This window comes from Lagenorhynchus albirostris, chromosome 2 (assembly GCF_949774975.1).
Source record: "Lagenorhynchus albirostris chromosome 2, mLagAlb1.1, whole genome shotgun sequence".
In the NCBI taxonomy this organism is placed as follows: domain Eukaryota; kingdom Metazoa; phylum Chordata; class Mammalia; order Artiodactyla; family Delphinidae; genus Lagenorhynchus; species Lagenorhynchus albirostris.
This window is the reverse complement of record NC_083096.1, coordinates 9,436,397-9,447,264: the sequence shown is the minus strand read 5'-3', so window position 1 is coordinate 9,447,264 and position 10,868 is coordinate 9,436,397.

Sequence of the window (10,868 nt, the reverse complement as noted above, 5' to 3'; positions counted from 1 at the left end):
AGCTATACATAAATGTGAGTGATGACTAAATGAGATCTGATAATATATTATCTTCATGTGATGTAACATTAATAATAACTATAAAGTTTACATCTCAGATACTGAGAGTATAGTATAGGAATAAGCAAAAATTGAAGATCAATGATAGAAGATGGTAAGTGAGGAATTCATTTTTGACACATTGAATTTGATGAGCTGAGGGATAACCAGAAAGGAGGTATGTAACAACTGGCAATTTGGCTTTGAGATTTATTTTGGTAATTAATTGGTGATTATAATATAGCAGATTGTATTGATTCCTATATATATAGTAATAGCTAATACTTACAGTGGACGTGTACGTTTGGCCATACCACCAAGGTCACTTAAAGTAGAGCACGTGTAGCCCTGGGTAAATAGGGGTTCCGCATTCTTGTTTAATCTGGCTGCGTGTAGCAGTGCAAACTTGACACAATTTACTTTCTTCCTTGCTCCTGGATCAAAAAGCTACAGGTGATCTGATAAAAAATTTATTATTTTAAATAAATGTGGATGTGTTTAAACTGATTTTTTTTCAGCTTTATTGAGTTATACTAGACAAATAGGAATTGTATACATTTAAAATGTACAACTTCATGTTTTGATATAGGTATACATTGTGAAATGATCACCACAATTAAGCTAATTAACATAGCCAGCATCATACAGTTACCTTTTTCTTTCTTTGTGTGTCTGTGTGGTGAGAACATTTAAAGTCTACCCTCTCAGCAAGTTGTAAGAACACTTTACAGACTATAGTCACCATGCTGTACGTGAGCTCGCCAGAACAAATTCATCTTACATAACTGAAACTTTGTACCTTTTGATCAAAATCTCCCCATTTACCCCTGGTGTCCACCGCTGGCAACCACCATTCTACTCACTGCTTCTATGAGTTTGACTATTTCAGATTCCATATATAAATGAAATCAGATAGTATTTGTCTTTCTGTGTCTGACTTATTCACTTAGCTCAACGCCATCAAGGTTCATCTATACTGTCACAAATCCAGGATTTCCTTCTTTGTTAAATAAATATACTGGAATATCATTCAGCCATATATATTTTTTTCACATATATATATATATATATATATATATCAATCATCCATCAACAGACATAACAGACATTTAGGTTGTTTCCATAGCTTGGTTATTGTCACTAATGCTGCAATGAACATCGGAGTGCAGATATCTCTCTGAGATCAAGATTTCATGCCCTTTGGATATATATCTGGGTTAAATGATAGTTGTATTTTTAATTTTTTGAGGAAACTCCATACAGTTTTTCATAGTGCCTGTACCAGTTTATATATCCATCAACAGTGTACAAGGGTTCCCTTTTCTCCACATCCTCAACACCTGTTATCTTTTGTTTTTGATAATAGCCATCCTAACAGGTGTGACATGATAGCTCACTGTGGTTCTGATTTTCATTTTCCTGTTCAATAGTGATGTTGAGCACGCTTTCATGTACCTGTTGACCACTTATATGTCTTCTTCTGAGAAATGTCAATTCATGTCCTTTGCCCATGTTTGAGATCAGTTTACTTTATCTGTTATTGAGTTGTATGAGTATATATGTATGTATTTATGCTGTGCCACATGATATGTGGTATCTTAGTTCCCCAACCAGGAATCAAACCCATGCCCCCTGCAGTGGAAGTGTGGAGTCTTAATCACTGTACCGCCAGGGAAGTCCCTGTATGAGTTTTTGATATATTTTGGGTATTAACCCCTTATTAGATATATGATTTGTAAATATTTTCTGCTATCCTGTAGGTTGCCTTTTAGTTCTGTTCATTGTTTTCTTTGATGTCCAGAAGCTTTTTAGTTTTATGCAATCCCATTTGTCTATTTTTGCTTTTGTTGCCTGTGCTTTTGGTGTCATATCCAAGAAATCATTGCCAATACCAATGTTAAGAAGCTTTTCTTTTTGTTTTTCTAGTAGTTTTATAGTTTCAGGTCTTGTGTCTAAGTCTTTAATCCATCGAGTTGATACTTGTATATCTGGTGTGAGATAATGGTCCAATTTTATTCTTTTGTATGTTAATATATACTGTTCAGAAAATCAGACATACTTAAATACCTAATAAGTGGCATAGTAAAAGTAGCTATGAAAAATTAAGTTACAGGTACTTGATAAATACCTGAAATCATTAAATTGATAGGCTACTAATTCCATGAAATCATTACATTCATAGGCTCAAAAATTACAATGATGTAGGAAAAAATGAAAATAATAATGAAAAATATTTACTATTTTAGACTTTAAAAAATGGATATAAAATTGTTTCTAATTTTTGTTAAAAAATGACAGATTGAAAATATATTTATTGCTTCTCCCTCAAGAAACCATTTTGAAATAATAGTAAAAGAATAAATATTGCATATATCCACAATAACAAAGATATTTGGAGAAGGGTCTTGAGTAAAAAATATATATATTTTTTAATTTAGGAAACTTATATGTTGCAAAAAAAAAATGATCACGCATCAGGGCAGATGAAGCAGAATCTTAGACTAAAGATTCACAGTGGGGGAAAAAGGCCAAATATAGAAATAGAAATATAAATTATTTATATAAATATAAATCTCAAGATGTTCACAGTATACTTGGTAAATGAAAGTCCAGAAAAAAAAATGAAAAAAAAACTTTAAAAGAAGAAATTATTGGAAAATAATGAAGGAAAAACTTCCAGATCTGAAGAACATAAGCTCCACACTGAAATAATTAATCATGTGTCCAGCTTATTTGGTGAATGAAACAGAACCACACTAAGTAACAGCATCAAAGTACTTCATGAATCCAGCAATAAAAATATAAAGAAATGAGAATTCTATGGTATCAGTCATCGGCAACATTTGATGGAAGCAGACTATGTAGCAATACGATCAAAATTACAGGGGAAAATGTTTTTCAGCCTAAATTCTATCCCAACGAAACTATCAATCGTATATCCATAGGCAAAAAAACAAAACAAAACAAAACAAAACAAAAACCTACATCTAAACTTCCACTTTATATAAAAATGCACTCTAAATTGATCATAGAATTAAATGTAAAACATAAAAGTCTAAATTGTTTAGAATATAATAGGAGAAAATGTTTAAAACCTAGGACTTGGGGAAAATTTCTTAAAAACAACACCAAAAGCACATCCATAAAAGAAAAACATTAATAAATTGGACTCCACTAAAATCAAAAACTTTTGCTCTGTGAAAGACCCTAGTAAGAGGCTGAAATATTATTAGGAAATAATATCTGGAAGCTACATATTTGACAAAGGACTCATATCTGATATACATAATTCTCAAAATTCAACAGTTTTTAAAAAATAAATAGTGGTCCAATTAGGAAATGGGCAAGACACATGCAGAGGTACTTCATTGAAGAGGATATACAGATTGTAACTAAGCACATGAAAGGATGCTCAACACTACTAGCTATTAGAGAATTAAAATTAAGACCATGATAAGTTAGCACTACATACCTATTAAAACAGATAAAACAAAAAACAGTGACAAAACTAAAAGCAAGTGAGGATGCAAAAATACTAGATAGCTCATACATTGCAGGTGGAAAATAAAATATTTATCTGTAAATATTTTGCCTATTTCTTTTAAAAATATGTGTGTATGTATGTATATACATATATATGTAAATGTATATATCTGTACATATATACATACACATGCACTTACCATATGACCCAGCAGTTGCAATCCTCAGCATTTATTCCAAATAAATGAAAGCTTATGTCCACACAAAAACCTGCACACAAATGTTCGTAACAGTTCTATTTATAATAGACCAACAACTCTAAACAATCAGTATGTCCCTCAATAGGTGAATGGTCAAGTAAACAGTGGTACATCCATACTATGGAATACTACTCATCAATAAAAAGGAACACATAACAGAAGAATGTGGGTGGGTCTCAAGGACATTTTCTATGTGAAAATAGCCAGACATCACAGGTCACATGTTGTATGATTTCATATATGTATGATAATGTAACATTATCAAAAGACAAAAAAGAGAGATGAAAACAGATTGCTAATCCCCAGGGATTAGAGATGATGCAGAGGGGAGGACTGTAATGGGGAAGCATGAGGGAGATCATTGAGGTTCTGTGTCTTGATGGCAATGGTCATTACATGAATCTACATGTGATAAATGACAGAACTAAACACACGTGTACCAATGTCAATTTGCTGGCTCTGACAATGTGTTATAATTATGTAAGATGCAAGCAGTGGGGAAGACTGAGTGAAGGGTATATGGGACCTCTCTGTCTTACCTTTATAATATCCTGTGACTCTATAATTGTGTCAGAATAAAAAACTTTTTAAAAAGTAAAATAAAACATACTGTATGGTTTAAAATATAACTCAAAATTATATCATTAATCGTGTGGAAAGAGTGAACTACTTTAACATACGGCTCCCTGAACACACTGTGGTTATAAAAAGATGGACTTCCTGTATATATAGCATTGTCTTTGAGTCTGCATGCCCTTTGCTAATCTAGGCTCTATTTTAAAACAGAACTGCTCATCAGAAGTGTAGTAGAAGACATATTTAGATTTAGAGACATCTGAGCTTCAATCCAAGATCCAGCCGTTATTAATTTAAGAAATTTACTACTTGTGTAGTCATAAGTAAAAATATTAATGTATGTTCTGAGCTTCAGTTTATAATCTTTAAAGTGCAGATAATCAATAGTGATTGTATGGTTTTGAGGTCCAGATAAAACACAATTTATGAAGCGATTTCTACCAACAGTCTCCCATTTTAGTTTTCGAACTGAATGTTGGGAAAAACCTACATTTTTTCATAGAACAATGAGTATAACCTACTTGTATGATCATATCATGAAAGGTCACCTAACATTTGTTTTCTTCTAATTTAGAAACTTTATCAAATAAAGAGAACAAATGATGTCTAATTTATGCTGGAATATATGTAGGAAACTTAGGACTGACCCCACCAAAAAAAATCAGGGAAATGCTGACAAGGGAGGAGATGTTGGAATAAAGAATGAGCTGCAAAATTTGGAACAGACACGAGATAATATATGGTACTTGTGGGTGTGTGTGTTTAGTTTACTAAGAGACCCCATGTAACCAAGGCATTAAATGTGTGAAATCATACTCTTAAAATTGTAAAAGAGTATGTGCTCTATATCCACCCCCTTCACTTCCTTTCCCTAGTCCCACTAAGTTTGGGTTGATGCTGGGTTAGCGCTTCTTTTGAAATAAATCATAATCACTACTCCATTTATGTCATTGCAAAACTTGAAAGCCTGCCTAATAAGTCTGCATAAATCTTATTTTAAAGTTGTATCTCATATACTCTTCCAATTATATATTTATTACCATATCTGGGCCTACAAATAAGAGTATTCAGATATGATCCTGAACAAAACTGTTCATTATATTATTCCCACAGACACAACTTCCATTAAATAGTAATATCACAGGTCATCAGAATAATGCTTGATACTTTTGTTCCTTTAAACTTACAACAAATACCTTCACAGCAAAGGGTGAATATAGTTTGAGATTTTAAATTACGTGCAAGGAAAGAACATAGGTTTTGGAATCACTTAAGGCCGTGTTTAGGTCCTTACCCCATTGCTTAAATCAAATGACTTTTGGAAAGAAAGGACTGACTTTTTAGCTTGTTTTCTCACACATAGAATGAGAAACTTAGAACTTGTTTAAGAATGAACTTGAACACCCTGTGTAAAGCTATATACACTATCTGGCATACAGAAGAGGCTTACTAATGGCAATCACTATCATTAATTATTTTATTTATTAACTGCCTCTTCATTGTTATATGTGGGTTCTTTAATATTTTCAGTATGTCCCTTAGATTTACACATGGTTTCCTACCATATCCATCCCACTTCATTCTTTTTACAAATATTCAGGGGGCATTCTTAGAGGGCAAGGTACTATGCCATGTTCTGTGAGATGTACAAAACTTTATCTCTGCCTCAGACAAGAAAATAAGACTGGGACACAGAGTGTGACGAGTAGGAAACAGGATACTAGTAGCGTCGCAGTGCTACCAACTGAAGGTGAATGATAGGATGGTTCTTTGGAGAATACCAAAGGCTTCTACGTAAAGGCAAATTTTAAGTTATGCTTTAGTGATATTTCAGAAGACAAAAAATGGATAGAGAATTCCAAGTAGAAAAAAAATTCCACGAAGAATAGAATGGATAGAATGCAGAGGCACCCTCAGGGAATACAGGAAATCAGTTTGCCTGAGGGGGAAAAAAAAAATCTGTGTTTTAGAGAAATGGTTTACATACTGCCATGCTAAGGATTCTGGACTTACTGGATAAGCAAAGGGAAACCAGTGCTCTGGAAAGTATACTCATTGTAATATCATCTAGGTTAACAACTCCGTATAATACCCTTTTGCGTAAAGCATACTGTCTAAAAATCAACTGATTGAAACTTAATGTATGTATGACATTTCTGAATTTCCTGCAGCCAGTCTATAAGTAAAGCCTAAGCACCAATGATCAGAAGATTAAAAGGCTCAAGTAGTCAAAGTGATGAATTCAATGGAAGACGTGGCTACTGTCTGATTCCCAGCAGTGCACATATTTGATGACTTCCTGCCTACTTTATAATATTGAAAAGAGAGTTCTTCCAGCAGTGATCTGCAAATTAAGAGCAACCCATTCAGCCTGTCAACAAACTAAATGGTTGAATATCATGAAGTACTTAGTCAGATATTTTACTAATACTCGCTACAAAGAGTGAATAGCTTTTCATTGTCTTTTTTTTCTTCTCCATTGTAGGAAAGGGAATGTTCCATTCTAGGAAAGGAAACTCTTTTCTTAACATTTAAAAGTTAAAATATATATGGATATATACGCATATATATATGTATATACACACACACATATAGTATTCATGAAGGCAAATTATTTTGCAAGGGGAAATATGTGATTAAGAAAAAAAATAAAAATAATCTTTTTATGTATTGAGGAAGAAAGTTGATTGGCTTGGTGAGAATTTTATTTGCCTTTTTCCTTTTTTTTTTTCTGGATAACTGATAAGTAGGATGGGTCAAGTTATCCCTAGCAGGAATTTGAATCTGGCTGAAATAAGAGAATTAAGTAAACTTTAATTTATATCATGGCTTAGATAATTGATTCTAGTAATATATAATAAAACAAATGAAATCATTGCCTTATAAAATAGTACAGGATATTGTATGCTATGCTTGAAATGTATTTGGATGTAACAGAGTTTCAGTTTAGATATACATAGCCCAAATTTGTGTTTCATCCTTTCTTTTTAGGAATTAGTGCCCTCAAACACAAGGAACACCTTAGAAACTTCTTTCTATTGTATATTTTAAAATTAAAATGTACAGAGAATTATTCTTCTCATTATGTCAAAATTCTGCTACCCAGACTGTGGTACTCCCTACTAAAATGTCTTGAATATTTTGTTAGGCTACAAAAAGTGAACAACATATTTTTAGCCAAAGATGTATGTAGATTCCAGTTGAAATATTCTTTTAAAAACTATAATGCTTAGTTTTATTACTATCTCCCATGACTGCTATCCTGCCCTACCTATTTTTGTATTGAATACTAAACTCTATCAGATAGTGAGCAAAGGGAAGTTTAGCTCATTGGAAAAGTCAGATGCTGTGTGTACAAGATGGCAACACAGAAATTTGAAACACGAAGGTAAAAAAGTCATTTCAATGGTTACTTTTCTCTGTGTTGTCAGCTAAAGAAAACTCACAAGGAATCAATTAATAACAGATATTATGAAGACTATGAGACTATAATGTGGCATTCAATACTTTTTGCCAAAGAAAAAAGAGACTCTGATCTTTCGATTTGGAGAATACATTTAGCTTTACTCATTTCTATCATATATTCAAATTTAATTCTAATTAATTTAGGTATATGAACCATTAAAATATAAAATGGTATTTAACTTTTAAAACATAAAAGACCATTTTGCTTGCTTCAAAAGCTTGTAAACTTCTAAATATTTCACTTTATTGAGGCAGATGTTTCTTTGACTATCTCAGTGACTTGGTATTCTAAGATAACAAAAAAGTACACTTAGGATATACAATCATGAGACGTGACTAGCAAGTAATGTGATTGATTTGTCAACAAGCATACTAAGAACTAAACATCCAAACAAGCGTTACATTTCTAAGCAGCCACTATGGGAGATCAGACACATTTCAGTGGTGCTGCCACTGAGCAACACATTTCAAACTTCTCCTTTAGAATGTTCTCAGAAGTAATTTATGAACCATACAAAGCTCAGGCTCATTGCTTTATAAATTGCACCTCATATAGCAGCAATTTGAAGCAAAGCAGAATTGAAATATGTAATTTTCTCTTCTCTTTTATTTACAAAAAGAAACAAATGTTAAATTATTAAGCCCCCAAATAAACTGCTTTTATAAGCCTATTATTTAAATCTAGAAAGACAATTGTAAAAATAATAATAAGAATCATGATCCTTCTTTTCCCCTTAGAATTTGAATAGGGACATAATATGGACCTGTAATCAGTGCCTCACTCATGAACCTCAAGCCTGATGGTCCTGTCTGTTCTCCCAGTGACCACCTTGGCAAATTCCAGTATTTTATTTCTCCTCATTCTTCTCAACCTCTCTTTATCATCTGACATTCTTGATCATCCTTGTTTCGCCCCAACATGCTGTGAGCAGCGTTCTTAAAGGAAATTCCATACCACTCTGGGTCCTTAGCCTTTCTCTGACTTACTGTGCTGTGTCCTCTTCCCCCGTTCATGTAAGTGTTGCTCTACATACAGAGTTACAAACATACTTAAATATTTATTGACTAAATAAATAGTTAAGCCCTCGGTTCTCTGCTCTGTTTTTCTGTGCTGTTTCCCTTGTTAAACGAAATGTTACATGTTTAACTGTCACCGCTTCTCAAATATCAAGTCCCACTACTCAAGCTCGCTCCATCCATATCACTTTCTAGTTATGCAACCTTGATCAGGTTACTTAACCTGAGTCTCAGTTTCCTCATGTGTAAAATGAGGATGAAACTCTTGTCTACCTCACAGAATTATGACCAGAGACGGAACACTTAGGAAGTTTCTGATACATTTCAAGTGTTCGTTATTTCAACTGTTATTGTTTTTTCCCCCAATACTTCATAACATCCTCACTTGGATGTCACACAATCAATTCAGCATATTTTTAAAAAATATAAACACCGTCTAGAACTTGCACCAAAATAAAATGTTATTCTTTCACTTAAATTATGCAAGTACTAGAATTAAATTCTTATTTAATTATTTTTCTCCTACCTTTAGTAGTGAAGGGTAGACAGCAATAGTTCTCTTAAGTTAATAGAGAGGCTTCATATAGATGTAAAAGCTCTGTGTTGCCTTGGGGTATGCTGTCAAAATGCTGTGACCTCCAATTGACAGGAAAGTTAATCAAAACCGTGTCAACATACTGTGTACCCCTAAACTTTCTTATCCTACTGACTTCCCCAAACTTGCTTTTCTTTTGTTATTACCGTGATCACACGTGGGAACACCATTCTTTCGGGCACTGGGTTTGAAATCTGGTCCTTTGACCCTCTCTGTCCCATCCCTTCTTCACAGGCACCACACTACTGATGCTCACTCTCCCATCCCTCTACGATCGCCCTCGTCCAAACCCTTGGCATCTCATTCGTAGACCACTATGCTATACATCTAACTCGCCCACCTGCCCTTATCCTCACATTCTACCAATTCATTCCACACACACTCATCATGTTAATTATCCAAAAGCAGTTTCATACTGTCTGAATAAAGTTTTATCATGCACATCATTTTGTACACCTAATACAATTTATTATACAATGTAAACACTCAAATTTGTAGAATAAATCTCATCTCCTTACACAGAAACTCCCACTGATTGCATGATGGTAGTATTGCCCTAAGAGTCCCGTACTGCATCTTAACTATAGTTCTGTGAATGTCAAATAAGGGCAAAGGATAGGAAACGAACATATACAAATACCATAAGTATGACGCCTTGGCTTAGTATATTTTCATTTTAGTCTCACACAATAACCTGTGATAAAGGTACTAACTCCATTTCAGTAGCAAAGAAGTTCAGAGACATCAAGATTACTGTTCAGCTGGAAGGATCCACACTTAGATATGAAGTCACTGTCCTGGCCTCAAAATGTATGCCCATTTTATTCCATTCCTACCTTCTTTTAAGCAGTGTTTTAAAGATGAGAGTTCCTTGGATACATTAGTTTCCTGTTGCTTCTGTAACAAACGACCACAAATTGAGAGGTTTAGAACAATGCAAATTTGTTATCTTAGTGTCCAGGAGGTCAGAAACCCCAAATCAGTTTTCCTGGACTAAAATCAAAGCGTTGGCAGAGCTGGTTGCTTCTGGAGGCTCTGAGAGGAAAATCTGTTTCACTGCCTTTTTCAGCTTCTAGAGGCTACCTGTATTCCCTGGCTTTTTCCCCCTCCTCACGTCACACCAATCTCTTGCTTCTGTCCTCACATATTTTATGACTGGTTTGAACCCTCCTGCCCCTCTCTTGTAAGGACTCTTGTAATCACCCTAGGCCCGTCTGGCTAATCTAGAATCATGGACCTCCTTTTGCCATGTAGGGTCACATACTCACAGGTGCCAGGCATTAGGACATGGACCTCTTTGGGGGGTCATCATTCAGCCTCTTACACTAGGCATGAGCTCTGATAACGGAGCCTGAATTCCCTGAAACCAAGAGCTGGTGATAATTAGATGTCCTAGCAATACCTATACATGGCAACCTTTTGTCAAGAGGTTT